Raw genomic sequence first — 17,855 nt, forward strand, 5'->3', positions numbered from 1 at the left:
GAGTGCTTTAGGAAGGGGGAGGGGCTTACGGCAGCACCCGCTGCTCGTTGAGGACAGTAACTGCAGAGCAATACGTGCTTTCACGTCAGTTTCTTACACCAAAAAAGTCTCAAATAACACCAGAAAAAGTCGCTAGATTTGTCGCTAGTAGCTGTTGACAAAAAAATATATAAATATATATATTTATATTATATATATATAATATAAATATATATATATAATATATATATATAAATATATATATAATATAATATATTATATATATAATATAAATATATATATTTATATATATAAATATATATATATTATAATATATAATATATATAATATAAATATATATATATAATATATATATATAAATATATATATAATATAATATATTATATATAATATAAATATATATATAATATATATATATAAATATATATATATATAAATATATATATAATATAAATATTATAATATAATATTAAATATATATATATTTATCATAAGATACTATAAACCAAAAATAATTCACAAGCACAAACACAGACACACACAGACACACACACACACACGCACACACACACACACACACACACACACACACACACACACACACACACTCACAGCGTGGGCTTCACAAAGAGTTTCTGAAGTTCTCAGAAGAACATCAAATTCTTTATTTAACGTCTGAATATGAATTTAAATTACTCCTAAACTTCTGTTTTGGCTCTTAAATAGGGTAGGGTACTACAGGTATTAGTCGACACTCACCTGTCTCTCTAGCTAACGGAAGCGGTGTCTAACATTAGCATCATATTTAAAGGGCTCAGAGAAGCGTGAGTTAAAACTGCTGTGTGTGAGCTGAGGATTTATTAAAACACCACAAGTGAAGGTAAGAAAAACACAAAGTTCTTCCTGATATCTTCAGCTCACGAAAACATCAGAAAGTAGGTGTTACGGTTTAAAGAGTGACCGTGTTAACTGGTGCCCTTCGGCCGGTCTGTGGTTGTCATGGTTACAGCAACAGATTCTGAAGATGGAAAGTTTCCCAAAATGATGTCTGTCTGTTTGGTTTTCCATTAAAATACATGTTTAATGAGAATTTTTTATGAATATTTTTGACATTTATATATATATATAAACTGTAACTATGACAACGTAATGCTGCTGGCTAAAGTGTTAGCATGTCCTTCTGTCCCACAGCGTTGCGTTGAGTAAAACCCTTTAAATAATGAATTTCTTGCTTTTAAAAACTCTGCAGTGTCATGTTGGGGATTTTCTAAACTGTCACTTTTATGACTGAGTGAATATGAGACACCAGTTTGACTTAAATGACGATTTATCATCCTGACATGTTGGCTACAGTCATTCAGCTTTCATTGTTTGTCAAACTCAGGTTCCAAGATGGCAGGAGGAGACGTCAAACGGAGCTTCTTCTGCAGGAGCCACCAATTGGATGTGTTGGGGAGAAGCTATTTGTGCTTGGTCACACCTGACGCCCTGTTTACCTGGATCACACCTTCACACCACTGTAAGGTAATGTCCCTTAATTTATTATGTTTTATTAATACCTAACAGAGCTGAGCACACTTCAGCCCTACAGTGTGGGGTGGCTGTGGCTCAGTGGGTAGAGTCGTTGTCTTTCAACCGGTTCAAAGGTTGAGGGTTCGCTCCTGCAGCAACTACATCACTTTATTCTATCCTTTCTATTTCAGTATTCATACAGTTCTGGTTACTTTATTCCTGATGTTTCTTATCCATCACTACAGTCACTTTATTTATCTCATTTTTACCTTTACAGTTATATTGTTTATATTAGTTCTGTTGTTCCATTATTCAACATGCACCTTATTAACTTATCATTTAGTTTTGCCTACTTGCACATAGTTCTGTATATATATATATTTATTTCTCGTCTACTGCACATAGTTCTGTTTACATCTGTTAGTCCGATCACTGTCCACTTATATCTACTCTTTTATATTTAGTATTTTAAGTTAAGTTTAAGCTTTAAGTTGTATTTAAATTGACACTTTATATTTAGGTTTAAATATTTCGTCTACCTGCACTGTTGTTCATTTACTGCTCTGTGTGCCTTTGAATTGCCCCCTGGGGACAAATTAAGTATTTTTTTAATTGAATTGAATTGAACATGTCCGATGCGTCCTTGGGCAAGGCACTTAACCCTGAATTGCTTGAATATGAATGCATCCATTCACCATTTACAAAGTGCATCATGAACCCTTTTCTTACCCACTTGTATATGAACACCTCATGTTGTGTATTGTCTTTGTGTGCAGACCAAGTGATGCATAACGTGTTTATCTCCACATTAAACGGGATCCATATCGGTTCTGATCTGCAGATCCAGTCTGAACGTAGAGCTCGCTCTGGATATAACTGGAGGATGAAAATCTGTACAGAGACCTGCAGCGGAGATGCAGTCTGACTCTGAAGGACGCCACCTATCTTTATGTGCTGCTACCTTTTGATTTGGACACTATGAAGCTGTCATCCGTCGCCATAGCAACAGCGAGTTTAGCTCAGGGCGAGATGCAGAGAAAAGGATCAGTGTGTTTTTTTTTCTTCCTACAGCAACACAGGCAGGATTAATTTGAAGTGTCTGATTATGTTTGAATGTTTGATCCATCGTGCTGTAAGGTCGTCAACATGTTCAGTACTTTGATACGTTTCTATACCAGGTGTTTTTAAAACGATTCAGTCGGTTATCTGAATGATCCGTCGTATCAAAGCTTTTAAAAAACCTTCAGATCTTTAAGGAGAAGCTGCCTGCAGGAAGGAGAACGCTGACTAAACGTTCTTAAAGTATGTTAGTTTGTGTAATTCAGACTGCAGGAGCTTACCTGCAATTTTTAATCATTCAAAATAAGAAATTAGACCCCGTGTAAACATGGTGCAATGAGGAGCTGTGGTCACGCTGGGAGTGGATGAGAGAATGAGAGGTTCACTGCCGGATCTTAAATAGTCTACACCTGGGAGACCGCCCACCAGGGAGACCGCCCACCAGGGAGACCGCCCACCAGGGAGACCGCCCACCAGCCACCTGCAGGGTCACAAAACACACTCAGAAGGATAAAACACAAGAGCAGGTCCTGCTGGCAAGAGGGCCGTCACAATATGAACATCTGTTCAACATGAGTCTAGTCCTGGTCCTGGTTTATGGTTCTGGTTCTGCTCCTGGTTTCTGGTTCTGGGTCTGCTCCTGGTTTCTGGTTCTGCTCCTGCTCCAGGTTTATGGTTCTGGTTCTGCTCCTGGTTTATGGTTCTGGTTCTGCTCCTGGTTCTGGTTCTGCTCCTGGTTTCTGGTTTCTGGTTCTGGTTCTGGTCCAGGTTTCTTCCTGGTTTACATAACGATTTGTTCCTGTGTCTGTTTAATTGTCACAGATCATATTTGATTAGATAAGATTTTCACATTTTAATTTGTTCTATTTTTCATATAAAACAAATTAAAGTATGAAAATAACCCTGAAGGCAGCAGCAGGTACAGGTGACTTCAAACTGGGCTAACTGACACACTCCCAGTGTTCCCAGTCCTCAGAGTTTGTGTATCCATTATCGACTCTAGAGGGAGCCAGTCTCTTATCAGTTTCTCACCGGTGTGGTTCCTCGACATTTGTTGGAAGGCACCTCTCTCTCTCTCTCCACCCCTCCTCTCTCTCTCTCCCCCCCTCCTCTCTCTCTCTCTCTCTCCCCCTCCTCTCTCTCTCTCTCTCTCTCTCCCCCTCCTCTCTCTCTCTCTCTCTTTCACCCTCTCTCTCTCTCCCCCCTCCTCTCTCTCTCTCTCCCTCTCCCCCCCTCTCTCTCTCTCTCTCTCTCTCTCCCTCTCTCCCTCTCTCTCTCTCCCCCTCCTCTCTCTCTTTCACCCTCTCCCTCTCTCCCTCTCCCTCTCTCTCTCTCTCCCCCCTCTCTCTCTCCCCCTCCTCTCTCTCTCTCTCTCCCCCTCCCCTCTCTCTCTCTCTCCCCCTCCTCTCTCGCTCTCTCTCTCTCTCACACTCTTTCAATGAATACTAATGCAGCGTGTGGGCCCTCCTCCCATCTTTTCGCAGGCAGGGATGGGCGGGCGAGCGGGGAGACAGAGCAGCTCAGTATCCTCGCTCATGAAGCAGCCAGTGCTCGACTCGCAGCAGCAGAGCCCAATGCCTTTTTTTTTTCCTCCCACCCGGCAGCGTTGAGACTTTGTGTTGCCGCTGCAACAATGCCCAACCTGTGTGAGCGGCGTGCGGCTCCAGAGCAGAGCTGAGAGAGAGAGAGAGAGAGAGGAGAGAGAGGAGAGGACGTCTCTGCCTGCTTTTTGTCATCTGGATGGGAAGTGTTTTTTGGGAGGAGAGACAGAAGAAAGCAGCCGGGGAAGGGGAACAACTGGCAGCAGCCAATCCCCCCCTTCCACCCTCAGACTGGAGACGACGGAGGCCACTGGAGTATTTGCTTTTATCTTTCGTTTTTTGTTCTTTTTTTTCCTCATCGCGCTGCTGGGAGGTGCTTTACCTTTTCATTTGCTTGCTCTCTCGGTCCTCTGTCTTCTCATCTATTTCGCCATTTACCTGGTCAACAATTTCTTCTATTTATGAGCCAGACAAGGAGGGGGGAGAGAGGCAGAGAGACAGAGAAAAAGAGAAAGAGAAAAGGGGAGGGGGATTTTTTTTTTTACCCCCTTTTATTCTCTTTTTTTTTCTCCCCTTCATTCATCCTCCCTTTCCTTCTCCATCGCTTCCACTTCCAGCCTTTTCTATCCCTGTGCAGCCCACGCTCCCTCCTCCCCTCCTCCCCTCACTGCCTCCCTCTTCCTCCCCCCCTCCCTCCCGCTCCGCTCACTGTCCACCCTTAACTTTGGCTACTTTTTTGACTCCACCTGTGTTTTAATTTCCTTTCTCCCCCCCCCCCCCCCCCCACTGATAGAGACGTTTTAATTGGCTTGCTTGTCTTTTCTATTTATGCCTTTTTCACTTTTGTACCTTTTTCCTATTTCCTGTTCCCCCTTCTCTTTTTTCCTCCCTCCATCCTATGCATCTTTTTTGGGCGATTCTTAAATCTAACCATAGGTAGGTTGACTTAGTGTTTAGTGTCTGTCTCAAAGTCTTTGTTCCTTTTCTGTGTGTGCAAGGTGTTTTGTGTGGGGTGCACATACATTAAACACACACGCACACACACACTAACGCGGGCCCTGTAATCTGGCTTTTGGTACAACCATGAATCCCCTCCCCATCTGGCACTCAGCTGATTCTCTCCTCATGCCGTGTCATCTTCTCATCACTCTGCGTTCTCTAATCTGTGTTTTCTCACTTTTTGTTCTCTCCTCGCCCACAGTGACTCATCAAGCACTCGCCTCCTCCAGGCGTCATCCCGGAGAACACATCTTGTCATTTTTTATATGTTGCACAAAAAGTCTGTTTTTTATTTCTCCATCAAAGTGTCTGAAATACCCCCCCACCCCCCCTCCTCCCCCCCACCACCACGTCCTCCTCACACGTCCCTTTGTCCGCTCACAACAACAAATTCTGAAAAATAAATTCTGTTCCCGTGGCGCCGAGGTGCGTTCAAGTCTCCTCCTCCTCCTGGTGTTTATGAGGTGAAGGTCAAAGTGAGCAGAGGCCTAACTCAACTCTGTCTGGGTGTCATCTGTGTTTATACACTCGGCCCGCCGCCTTCTCTCGCCCTCTTTTCCTCTCTCTCTCTCTCTCTCTCGCTCTCCTCTCTCTCTCTCTCTCTCTCGCTCTCCTCTCTCTCTCTCTCTCTTCTCTCTCTCTCTCCTCTCTCTCTCTCTCGCTTCTCTCTCTCTCTCTCTCTGTCGCCTATCCTCCTCACTCTCATCTCACAGGCAGACACACACAAGCACTCAAAGAGAATGGACTAGGACTAAAAAAAAAAAAAAAAACCCGCTGAGGATTTTTCTCCCTTTTTTTTCCTCCACCGTCACTTTTTTTCTCCAACTTTGCTTCGAGCTTGAATCTCTTTAATCACCATCCTTTTTTTTTTTAAATCTCTCCATCACCTCCCCTCTCTCTCTCTCTCTCTCTCTCTCTCTCTCTCTCTCCACTTTCTGATTCTCGTTTCCATTTCTTTTCATCTCCTGTCCCACCACTCACACGTCATCTTGCATCAGAGCGGAGTCGCTCCTTATTTTTATTTTTTATTTTTTTTGCATTTGGGTGACGTACGTTTGCACCTCATCTCCTCTTCACTACCTCCATCACATTTATGGAAATACAAAGGGGTGCAGATTATTCACCAATAATCCTTTGCATTTCAGGAATAGAGCGACAAAGAGTGGCTCCAAAGAATTTAGCTGACTGCAAAGAAACTGAATAATTTCAGTGTGTGAGTGTGTGTGTGTGTGTGTGTGTGTGTGTGTGTGTGTGTGAGGCTCAGCTGTAGACAGATGCATAGCAAAGTGAACAAACCACACAACTCATTTCTTTGTCCATCTCCTTTGTTTATATTTCCACCTTTTTCCTGAAGGAGATTTAATGCCTCTCCTCTTCTGAAGAGAATGGGAAGTGGGACTTTTGACCAGCTGCCACCCTGATAAAGGCGCCCTGGATTTAGCTGTTTTCCTGTGGAATTACCCTTTAAATCCTGGATTCGACCCCTAATGAAAACAAAATTAACAGTCGTTAAAAACTGTCCTTAATTGGGGACTTTCTTTTTGACTTCTTTTTCTAACGGACTGAAGCTGATTTTCAATATTTCTTTTTTCCAACTATTGAATCTTAACGGGATTTCACTGACGCGGATTAAAGACTCCAGCAGCATCTTTGTCTGTTAGTCGATGTGTTAGACGAGATTCTTGCCGCCAAAATCCATTAAAATCAATATTTTCTAATGTTAAGGTTTTCATAGGTGAGTACTTTGAATCCACACATGCTTCTTCTCCTGCATGTTTCGGATGATGATTAATTGATGACATTCATCCAAATCTCTTTTTCATAAGGCCGCTTACTTCTGCATGCATGAGTGTGTGTGTGTGTGTGTGTGTGTGTGTGTGTGTGTGTGTGTGTGTGTGTGTGTGTGTGTGTGTGTGTTCGAGTGTGTGTGTGTGAGGTTTAAGTAGTGATTAAATAGATTTTCCCCGGCGCTCCTCAGCCATTTTACCCTTCATTTCAGCTTTAATTCACTTCTCATCCGTGTGATTTAAGGTCACATTCTTGCGTCTGATCATGTGTGATAATGTCAAAACTGTACAAGTCGCCTCCGCCTGATGGAGACCGCCACTTCAGCCCCGTCCAATGACCTGCTGTGTGTGTGTGTGTGTGTGTGTGTGTGTGTGTGTGTGTGTGTGTGTGTGTGCTACATAGTCAGATCAATAAAGTAATCTACACAAAGCGACGCAGCACGTTGCCCTTTTCTCAATGCGATTATTTTGATCTGCTGTTATTTCAAACTTCTTCTGACAGAGAGTGTGGGAATCAAACCCCGAGTGTGTGTGTGTGCAGCAAAACGCACATCAACTCCCACACACACACACGCATGCAGACCCTTCACCCATCCAATCATCCATCCATCCATCCATCACAGGTGCAGCAGCGATTGACCCCTTTTCTCTGATTAACCTTCCTATCATTCAGCTGACACTAGTTTGGATTTATACTGTGTGTGTGTGTGTGTGTGTGTGTGTGTGTGTGTGTGTGTGTGTGTGTGTGTGTGTGTGTGTGTGTGTGTGCAGCGTCAAGGTTAAGGCTAACATACCTGTGAAACACACCTGGGACCCGCTCTCATAACCCAGGACCATTAGCCATACTGCTCTCGGCACACATGTGACCCCTGTAGCCCCCCCCCCCCCCCCCCCCCCCCCCCCCCCCCCCCCGCAGATGTGCGCTCAGGTAGTCAGTCACCGCTGCAAAATGGACGCTCTGCCACGCTGCTGTCCGCCGTCTTTTCACCCGAATCAGGGTTTATGAACAGGAGAGACACGCGTTCACTGTAATAATGTTTAAAACTGTCAGAGAGACGGCTCATCACTAAACCAGGATTTTAAATGTTTATATGATTCATTTTTTGATACCTCAGCAAAAAAAATAAAAAAAATTGAGATCTGACGCTCCAAATGTTTGGTTATCTCTTGTTTTTAAAATCTAAAATGTGCAAACTCCAACACGTCGTCTTAATTGCACACACACGATGGCAACCTTAAGGGTGTAAACTTCGACAGTGCGCTATCTCTCTTTGTCCGATGCAGCTGATGGTTAAAAAATATGACGGAAGTTTCTTAAAAGCGTCTTTACTTTTGGATCGAGGATTGATTGTTTTTGAAAGACAGAAGTCTTTTCAGTCTAAAATGTTCCAAACCTGAAGCAGAGGGAGTTTGAAGCAAAATGGACGTCACTGAGGGTCCCAATCTGCAGGAAAACTTTAATATAAAACTGATTTAAACCAGTTTGAAGCAGAAGATGAAGCCTTATGTTTGGGGCTTTTTACGCCTCCTTTTAGAGACGGGACAGACGCAGGACGAATCAGGGAGAGAGAGAGGGCGCCTGTAGCTTAGTGGTTACTACACCCCCTCTCATGGAGGAAGAGCATCATGTTGACAAACCTTTCGACATAATTTAGTACGATCAAATCTGCTTTTAAAGTTTTAATGATTGGTAGCGAAAGCTTCTGAAATTTAAAAAACGACATTGATTGCATAAGACGGGTGCGTTGGCGAGGAATGTATCCATTAAAAAAACTGCAGGCGCACGGTTTGAAATGCAACGGTGGCCAACTTGTTTGTGCAATTTAGACCGAGTGAAGGAGTTTGTCTGCAACTTTTGATCGCCGAAACAAGAAATGAGTCGATATCCGGAGCCTCAGACTTTTATTTTTGTTGTCGCCGTGGTAACAACGCGGGTGTCGATATCTTTTGATTTGTACTAGTATCATATTGAAGTTTAAAGTTCTGGTATTCTGACGACCCGAGGAGAGCAAAGAATAGCCGGTCAATGATCCGTGACATCGCTGAGCATCACTTTAATGTCGAGGTTCATTGTTGGTCAGAAAGGAGGATTATTTCTGTTTTATGAAGGACAAGAATACTTTAGCAACTGCAGTTTAAAATAGAATTGTCTGATATTGGAACTGATCCCTAATCGTGTTTTTGCATCCCGTCTTACCTCAGGAGACTCCGCCCCCCCTCCTCTCTGACAGGGAAAGTCTCCCGCTGTGAGGTGCATGTGTGAACAGATCAGGAGAATATCCGGAGAAGTCCTCCTGATATGATCTCGATATTTTCAGAAGTGTGAAAACAGCTCGAGAGAGAATTGTTAAAATAAGAAGTTTGAAGATGGATGTAGCAGAGCAGCAGGTGTATAACGAGGTCGTTCATCGGTTAGAAAGGTGGATTCTTTTCTGTTGTTCTGTTCCTTCCAGAGAGCAGCGACACGTTTTGGAGCGTGAATGAACGCTCCTGCCAGAAAGCGATGTTGTAGTTGATGCCTGACTGGGTTTGTTTCTTAGTTTTACTCGAATAATTAAAGTGTACCCTCGTTCTAAATGATTAACGAGTCAGTAAATATTGTCAGTGAACTTTATGGAGCCGTAAATTAGTCGTATCAGGTGACCACGGGGGGGTTTGCACATATTTCAAGCCACCTGTCAATTTTTAGTGTCTGAGAGCGAAATCGATGCCAGAAGCTTAGGTGAAGAAGAAGTCTGCCAAAAGTCTCCAAACGGAGCTTAAGAGATTTTTCCGAGGCGCCGTGTTTGTAGTCGTTGTTGATAAACAGACCAGGAGAGGCGACAGCAGGGGCTGAGGAGATTCTTAATCCGTCCCCCTTCTTCCTTACTGGTTCTCCCTCTCCGTCTCTCGCCCTCCCTGCGTGCTGACTAATCACACGGCGTCGGCGTCGGGCTCTCAGCGATGCATCCGCCTCAATGAGTCCAGAACAAACGCTCTATAGAAAGTTTTATCTTCATATCGCTCAGTGATGATCCACTGCCCTGATGAGGATACCTCCACCTGATTAAGAGTATTAAAGAGGACATCCCCCTCCTCCACCTTTTCTAACAGTCCCCTCCTCCACCTTTTCAAACAGTCCTCTCCTCCACCTTTTCAAACAGTCCCCTCCTCCACCTTTTCAAACAGTCCCCTCCTCCACCTTTTCAAACAGTCCTCTCCTCCACCTTTTCAAACAGTCCCCTCCTCCACCTTTTCTAACAGTCCCCTCCTCCACCTTTTCAAACAGTCCCCCTCCTCCACCTTTTCTAACAGTCCTCTCCTCCACCTTTTCAAACAGTCCCCTCCTCCACCTTTTCTAACAGTCCCCTCCTCCACCTTTTCTAACAGTCCCCTCCTCCACCTTTTCAAACAGTCCCCTCCTCCACCTTTTCTAACAGTCCCCTCCTCCACCTTTTCAAACAGTCCTCTCCTCCACCTTTTCAAACAGTCCCCTCCTCCACCTTTTCTAACAGTCCCCTCCTCCACCTTTTCTAACAGTCCCCTCCTCCACCTTTTCAAACAGTCCCCCTCCTCCACCTTTTCAAACAGTCCTCTCCTCCACCTTTTCTAACAGTCCCCTCCTCCACCTTTTCTAACAGTCCCCTCCTCCACCTTTTCAAACAGTCCCCCTCCTCCACTTTTTCAAACAGTCCTCTCCTCCACCTTTTCAAACAGTCCTCTCCTCCACCTTTTCAAACAGTTCCCCTTTGGTCTAAATATAACATGAATCAAGCACCAGAGGAGGTTTGTGACCCTGTATAAACCAGCTCTCTCAGAACGCTCCGTTTTGGTGTGTGTGTCTCTTTAAATGTAATGAGCCCCGCCCCCTGAGTTTTCCCCGTAGACATCACTCCTCTGTAGAGAGAATAAAAATGGCTGACCTGTGCAAAAGTTTTGCTCTATAGGCTGGGGGTGGAGTCCATGGGTGGAGATACCAGGGGAGAGGAGGGGAGGTTTTTTTTTACCAGAATCCCCCTGTGACATCACAAGGATTTGAAACAGAGCATTTTTCAGGGGACAGCTCTCTCAGATGTCTTGAATCTGGACTGCAGTACAAACTTCTTTCTTGTGATGGTTGACAGTTTATTAACTAGATATGTGACACATTGCTCCTTTAATGAAACTGGTATCGTTACTGAAGGTTGAAACTTCTACCGCCATAACTCTATCATAACGTCCTCTCTGTGGTTTTTGAGGATTTCTCGTTTTCTCAATGCGTCTGATGTTGTCAGCTCACTAAACCTAAAGTGAACTGTCTCAACACCTCTGATTCTCGTGTGACTTTCTGCGGCGTGCGTCTGAATCCCGCTCAGCTGTTTATAGAGCGAGCGAGCGAGCGGCCTATGTGGGACAACTTAAAAAAAGTACATCTCGATTTTATTTATTGGCAGCACATTCACTTGAAGCGAGCGGAATATGGGTCATGATCTGATATAAAAAGGCTCCTCAATAATTCATCCGAGCTGATTAGGACGACTTGTATCGACGCAGACGGCGTCCGCGAGCAGAGGACGGGCGTACACATCGACGTGATCAACATTTAGACTCCTTTGTGGGATTAGAGCGAGCTAGGAAACAAGCTAAAGCAAGCATCCTTTGATGTTTTAATCTACTCCACGTTCATGTGTGGACGCCGCGTGTTCATGTGACCAGGGTGTGTGTGTGTGTGTGTGTGTGTGTGTGTGTGTGTGTGTGTGTGTGTGAGTGTGTGAGTGTGTGTGTGTGTGTGTGTGTGAGTGTGTGTGAGTGTGTCTGTGTGTGTGTGTGTCTGTGTGTCTCTGTGTGTGTGTGTGTGTGTGTGTGTGTGTGTGTGTGTGTGTGTGTGTGTGTGTGTGTGTGTGTGTGTGTGTGAGTGTGAGTGTGTGTGTGTGTGTGTGTGTGTGAGTGTGTGTGTGTGTGTGTGTGTGTGTGAGTGTGTGTGTGTGTGTGTGTGTGTGTGTGTGTCTGTGTGTGTGTGTGTGTGTGAGTGTGAGTGTGTGTGTGTGTGTGTCTGTGTGTCTCTGTGTGTGTGTGTGTGTGTGTGTGTGTCTGTGTATGTGTGTGTGTGTGTGTGTGTGTGTGTGAGTGTGTGAGTGTGTCTGTGTGTGTGTGTGTGTGTGTGTGTGTGTGTGTGTGTGTGTGTGTGTGTGTGTGTGTGTGTGTGTGTGTGTGTGTGTGTGTGTGAGTGTGAGGAGCATCCAGCTATTAAATATGAAAAGTGCAATCTGTTACCCTGCAGAGAGTTTTTTATTATTCATCGACAGATTTCAATTAATCATTCATTTACCTAAAGCCCGGCTCGCTCTCTCACACTCTCGTGGACCGGAGCGACGAGTCCTGAATAATCTGGATTATTAGAAGCTGTTTATTATTCTTCTTCTGATCTGACTCGTACTGTAGTGTGACGGTTTGTTGGGGGGATGAACGCAGAGACAATTTAGTACTACAGTACATTCTGAGGAAATGTTTTATTTATCCACACTGTGCTGGATTCTCCTCAAATCACACACACACACACACACACACACACACACACACACACACACACACACACACAGTTTACTGAAGACAATGTGAGATGCATTTAAACCAATTATGAAGGAAGACGTTTTGTTTCTGTGGATTGTGAATGTCAAAAATAATAAGTGGAAAAAACGCTTCATGCAGATTTTTAAAGATTCTAAATCCTCCTCGTGTAATCTCATTAAGTCGTTCCAGGAGAAGCAGGCCGGAGATAGCGCGTCCATGCCAAAGCGTGCAGTATGGTTTATTAAGAGTCTGTCTGACTGTGACCCGCCTCTAACCCTCTGTCCTCTCTCTCCCCTCTCTCTCCAAAACACAGAGAAACAAGCAAACGTCTCATCGGAGGAGCGAAGGGGAGAACGGACGTGAAGCTGCTCCTGTGGAGTACAGTCACCTCCAAAGTGCTGCTCCCCCCCTCCCCCCACCGCCCCCCCCACCCGACGCATCCAGGATTTTACCTAAAACTGCTGTGAGTCCGCTCATGTTGCACTGACACCTACAAACACAACATACAAAACAGTGTTGTCAAAAGTCCGATTGTTCTTGTTTATTCTTTTCTGTATCGTAACGCGTTCTCTGGAAACACGAGCGGTGACCTTAGAGGGAGCTCAGCTGTGCGCGGCGCTGACCCAACACGGCGTGCAGGGTTTACCTCTGCCAGCATGAGTGCGTAAAAGAGAGAGACGGCCCCGCCCCTTCAGAGCTGTGTTTCTAGGGCTGCGTTCCATTTACCCTTAAGAACTCAGGTCTCGGCGCTGGGTATGACGTCACACCCGAGTTTACGGCGTTCCAGATTTTAAGTTGGACAGACGATAACGACACACTATGGGATCGTTTTCATGCAGTTCTCCGAGTTTCAGACTTCAGGGGGGCGTCCCTGATGACGTATCGGACCGGGAACACCTACGACCTTAATGATGATGATGGTGGTGACGATGATATTCAGGATGGTTAAGATGCTGATTAGAACTCAGGAACATTTGAGTCACTTCCTGTCAGCACCTCTGGTCACTTCCTGTCAGCACCTCTGGTCACTTCCTGTCAGCACCTCTAGTCATTTCCTGTCAGCACCTCTGGTCACTTCCTGTCAGCACCTCTGGTCACTTCCTGTCAGCACCTCTAGTCATTTCCTGTCAGCACCTCTGGTCACTTCCTGTCAGCACCTCTAGTCATTTCCTGTCAGCACCTCTGGTCACTTCCTGTCAGCACCTCTGGTCACTTCCTGTCAGCACCTCTGGTCACTTCCTGTCAGCACCTCTGGTCACTTCCTGTCAGCACCTGTGTGTCCAGTCAGACTTAAAGAAGCTCATTTACACTTCCTGTCGTTTGTCGCTCTCGTTAAAAGCGTTTGATAAATGAATTGAATCGTTTTTTTAAATCTTGCAGCTCATTTGTCCTTGTAGGCCACCGTACAAAGATTATGATTTGTTGAGGTGATAAAAGCTCATCAACACACCTCTTCTTTATAATCTCTCCTCCTCGATCACGTACGTTCCTCTTTTTTGCATCGACAAACCCTCGCACACCTAACAAGGCTTTCCCCGCTAGCGAGAAGTTATTCAGTGAATCACGACGACTCGAACACGTTCTCTACCGTGCAGCTGGTTGGAGCGACGCCTGGAAGTGATGCAGGGTTAGTTTCCTCCCATGGATGTTTTAGACTCATTTCTGAGTTAATTAAACTCGTCTTTCTATTAATTACCTGAGAATGTTGACAGGTGGGATTATTCCAGCTGATTAGTTCTGCCTGAGAGCGCCGAGTGGAAGGACGAGCGGAGAGCGAGGGAGGAGGATTTCAGGGAGAATTTTGTCAGCGTTCAAAAACAAATCGGTCCAGGAACGAAGACTTCAAGTTACCAAAACACTCGTCATACAAAGGCGTGAAAAAAGTTAGAATGTTTCTGTGCAACTTCAATAACAAAGGAATTAAAAAGCAAGGATGAAATGTCAGGAATGAAACGACACATTCAAATGTGATTTTCTCTTGATTTAAAGGTCCAATCAGTGAGCTGTGTAGAGAGTGAGATGATAAAGGACCAATCAGTGAGCTGTGTAGAGAGTGAGATGATAAAGGTCCAATCAGTGAGCTGTGTAGAGAGTGAGATGATAAAGGTCCAATCAGTGAGCTGTGTAGAGAGTGAGATGATAAAGGTCCAATCAGTGAGATGTGTAGAGAGTGAGATGATAAAGGACCAATCAGTGAGCTGTGTAGAGAGTGAGATGATAAAGGTATCTTACTATCTGATCATTAAGGAAACATGTTGAAGTGCTGGCTTCTCTGACAACAATGCAGCAGCCAGTATGTCCTCCTTCTAACTTTAGATTCTGCTCCTGAATGCTCTGGATTTGTTTGGACCAGAGAAGGTAGGCGGTTTTAAGACACACCCCCACACGGCCGTTTTGGACGCCCCTCAGTTTGTCAGATATGAGAGCAGTTATCAGGTCAACAGGTGTTGCAGCGATGGAAGCGGGCAAGAGAAGTGGTTCAGATAGAAGTGATTGTACCCGACCTAAAAAGCCTCTGCATGTTTCTAATAAGCTCCACGAGCAGAAACGTGCTCAAACTAGGATCAATATTGGAGATGCTTTTGAAAAATGGAGAGAGGTTAGAACACAGAAAGGTTTACAGACCCATGCAGAGCTGGATAAACACTGAAGCTTCAGAGTCCACCACATGGTGACCTGTGTGAGCATGGACTCTAGAGAGGAGGGGGGGGACAGCTCTTTACAATGTTTAGATATTAGACTGCATTACCCATTTTAACCACTAGGGGGCAGAGGTACATACTGCTCCTTTAAAGCTCCTGTGAGAGGTTTTTTGACTGTTTATGAAAATCACTGAAATGAATACAGATGTCTCTTTATGATTGAAAAAAGCAAACCAAACCTTCATCGACAATATTAAACATTTCTATAAAGTTATTTTTAATTCTCGTAAACACTGCTGCAGGGTGTCTCATGAGACCTTTAACCTCACAGACCTGAGATTCTTCCAGCATATCTGGAGGAGTTTTCAGCTCATGTTAGCGTACAGCTTCTGCAAACAATCAATACTCATGCTGTGCTTTCTCTTGTGTTGGCTGTAGTTGAGCCTCCCTCAGTCTGAGGCTATGAGAGGGAGAGAGGAGTCCCAGGCTGTACCATCATGCTTCTTCTGAGACGCTGGGATGAGACTTTGGCTGGCAAAACACAAGGTAAGAAAAACATCGATTTCCACATTTCCTCATGTTGTCTCTGCAGAGAATGAAAACACAAAAACAGACCGTGCCTCACCTGGGTGTGTTTGTGCGCCTGTAGCCTCTGTGTGTGTGTTGCCTCTCCTCGAGCTCGGTGATGGATGGTCCGTAAACTTTCAGAGACTTTATTTGCTTCACCAGATTTTTCTGGAGGGTGATGTGAAGGGTTGAAGGTGGAGCCTGCAGATGTTTGGTTCCTGATGTTTTAGCACAGTTTGCACTTTGATCAGCTGCTCACCTGACCCCGCTCTTATTGACTATCGGGCTCATCTGCATGGCTCTACAGGCATCGATCAGGCAATTAAAGGATTTGTCCGATGAGATTTCTGTGGCAGATGTGAGAAGTGGCGGCTGGGTGCGGGTGCTTTGTGCGATGAGATAAAAGAAGACATCATTCTCTCTCTCGTCCCGGCACCAAATTACACAGAGAAAGTGTATTTCGCCATGAGGGCCCGATGCGAGGCCATTATCATATCAGCACATTCCATCGCCTCCTCGTACATTCATCTCCTCGCTACATGGTGCAAAGAGGCTTTCTTCAAATTTCACCTTTTTTCCCTCCCTCCATTTTTCTGTTTTCATCTCATCCCATGCTCCGTAAATCAGACGTGATGTTTAAGTGACTGAGCCTTGGTGCAGAGGAGGAGGAGGGGGAGGAGGAGGAGGAGGAGGAGGGGGAGGAGGAGGAGGAGGGGGAGGAGGAAGAGGAGGAGGAGGAGGAGGAAGAGGAGGGGGAGGAGGAGGAGGAGGAGGAGGAGGAGGAGGAGGAGGAAGAGGAGGAGGGGGAGGAGGGGGAGGAGGAGGAAGAGGAGGAGGAGGAGGAGGGGGAGGAGGAAGAGGAGGAAGGGGAGGAGGGGGAGGAGGAAGAGGAGGAAGAGGAGGAGGAGGGGGAAGAGGAGGAAGAGGAGGAAGAGGAGGAGGGGGAGGAGGAGGAAGAGGAAGAGGAGGAGGGGGAGGAGGAAGAGGAGGAGGGGGAGGAGGAGGAGGAGGAAGAGGAGGAGGGGGAGGAAGAGAGGAGGAGGAGGAGGGGGAGGAGGAAGAGGAGGAAGAGGAGGAGGAGGAGGAGGAAGAGGAGGAGGAGGAAGAGGAAGAGGAGGAGGAGGAGGAGGAGGAGGAAGAGGAGGAGGGGGAGGAGGAAGAGGAGGAGGAGGAGGAGGAGGGGGAGGAGGAAGAGGAGGAAGAGGAGGAGGAGGAGGAGGAGGAGGAAGAGGAGGAGGGGGAGGAGGAAGAGGAGGAGGAGGAGGAGGAGGAGGAGGGGGAGGAGGAAGAGGAGGAAGAGGAGGAGGAAGAGGAGGAGGAGGAGGAGGAGGAGGAGGAAGGGGAGGAGGAAGAGGAGGAGGAAGAGGAGGAAGAGGAGGAGGGGGAGGAGGGGGAGGAGGAGGAAGAGGAGGAGGAGGAGGAGGGGGAGGAGGAAGAGGAGGAAGAGGAGGAGGAGGAGGAGGGGGAAGAGGAGGAAGGGGAGGAGGAAGAGGAGGAGGAGGAGGAGGAGGAAGAGGAGGAAGAGGAGGAGGGGGAGGAGGGGGAGGAGGAGGAAGAGGAGGAGGAGGAGGAGGGGGAGGAGGAAGAGGAGGAAGAGGAGGAGGAGGGGGAGGAGGAAGAGGAGGAGGAAGAGGAAGAGGAGGAGGAGGAGGAGGGGGAAGAGGAGGAAGAGGAGGAGGAGGAGGAGGGGGAAGAGGAGGAAGAGGAGGAGGAAGAGGAGGGGGAGGAGGAGGAAGAGGAGGAGGAAGAGGAGGAGGAGGAGGAGGAAGAGGAGGAGGAAGAGGATGGGGAAGAGGAGGAAGAGGAGGAAGAGGAGGGGGAGGAAGAGGAGGAGGAAGAGGAGGAGGAAGAGGAGGAGAGGGGGAAGAGGAGGAGGCAGCAGAGCGACTCTCCCTCTCTGTCATAAAGAAGCTCTTCTTCTTCGTCTGTCGTTTGCTCAAAGTCACACAGCTTCCTCGGCTGCTGCTGACGCTGCACTTCTCCTCACAGCGACGTCATCCAAACATTTCCATTACAATGAATTAGTGAAGACGCTGCATCTCATTAAAAACCTGCTCCACCTTCATCGGCGTTCATCCTTTACAGCTCTGCGTTATTAGTTTAATTTATTGGCGAGCAGCGAGCCTCCACACGGCCTGAAGAACGACTCAAATGAAGATACATGAGAATAATAATGTTCACACGAGCTTTATCTCTAAACCATGTTTACCCAAATGTAA

General features: G+C 46.0%; 1 long non-coding RNA gene across 2 annotated transcripts; it reads left to right on the forward strand.

Annotated features, from left to right (window-relative positions):
- Positions 1–3,992: 3,992 nt before the first annotated feature.
- Positions 3,993–16,262, forward strand: LOC132968622 (uncharacterized). 2 transcript variants are annotated; one of them, XR_009671255.1, is made up of 4 exons: positions 3,993–5,048; positions 6,466–6,846; positions 12,741–12,890; positions 15,508–16,261. It is a non-coding gene; the product is annotated as an uncharacterized LOC132968622 (long non-coding RNA). The 2 variants fall into 2 exon arrangements; XR_009671254.1 differs by lacking the exon at positions 6,466–6,846 and having other exon boundaries at positions 4,003–5,048; positions 15,508–16,262.
- Positions 16,263–17,855: the final 1,593 nt, after the last annotated feature.

Source organism: Labrus mixtus, unplaced genomic scaffold (assembly GCF_963584025.1).
Source record: "Labrus mixtus unplaced genomic scaffold, fLabMix1.1 SCAFFOLD_183, whole genome shotgun sequence".
Lineage (NCBI taxonomy): Eukaryota > Metazoa > Chordata > Actinopteri > Labriformes > Labridae > Labrus > Labrus mixtus.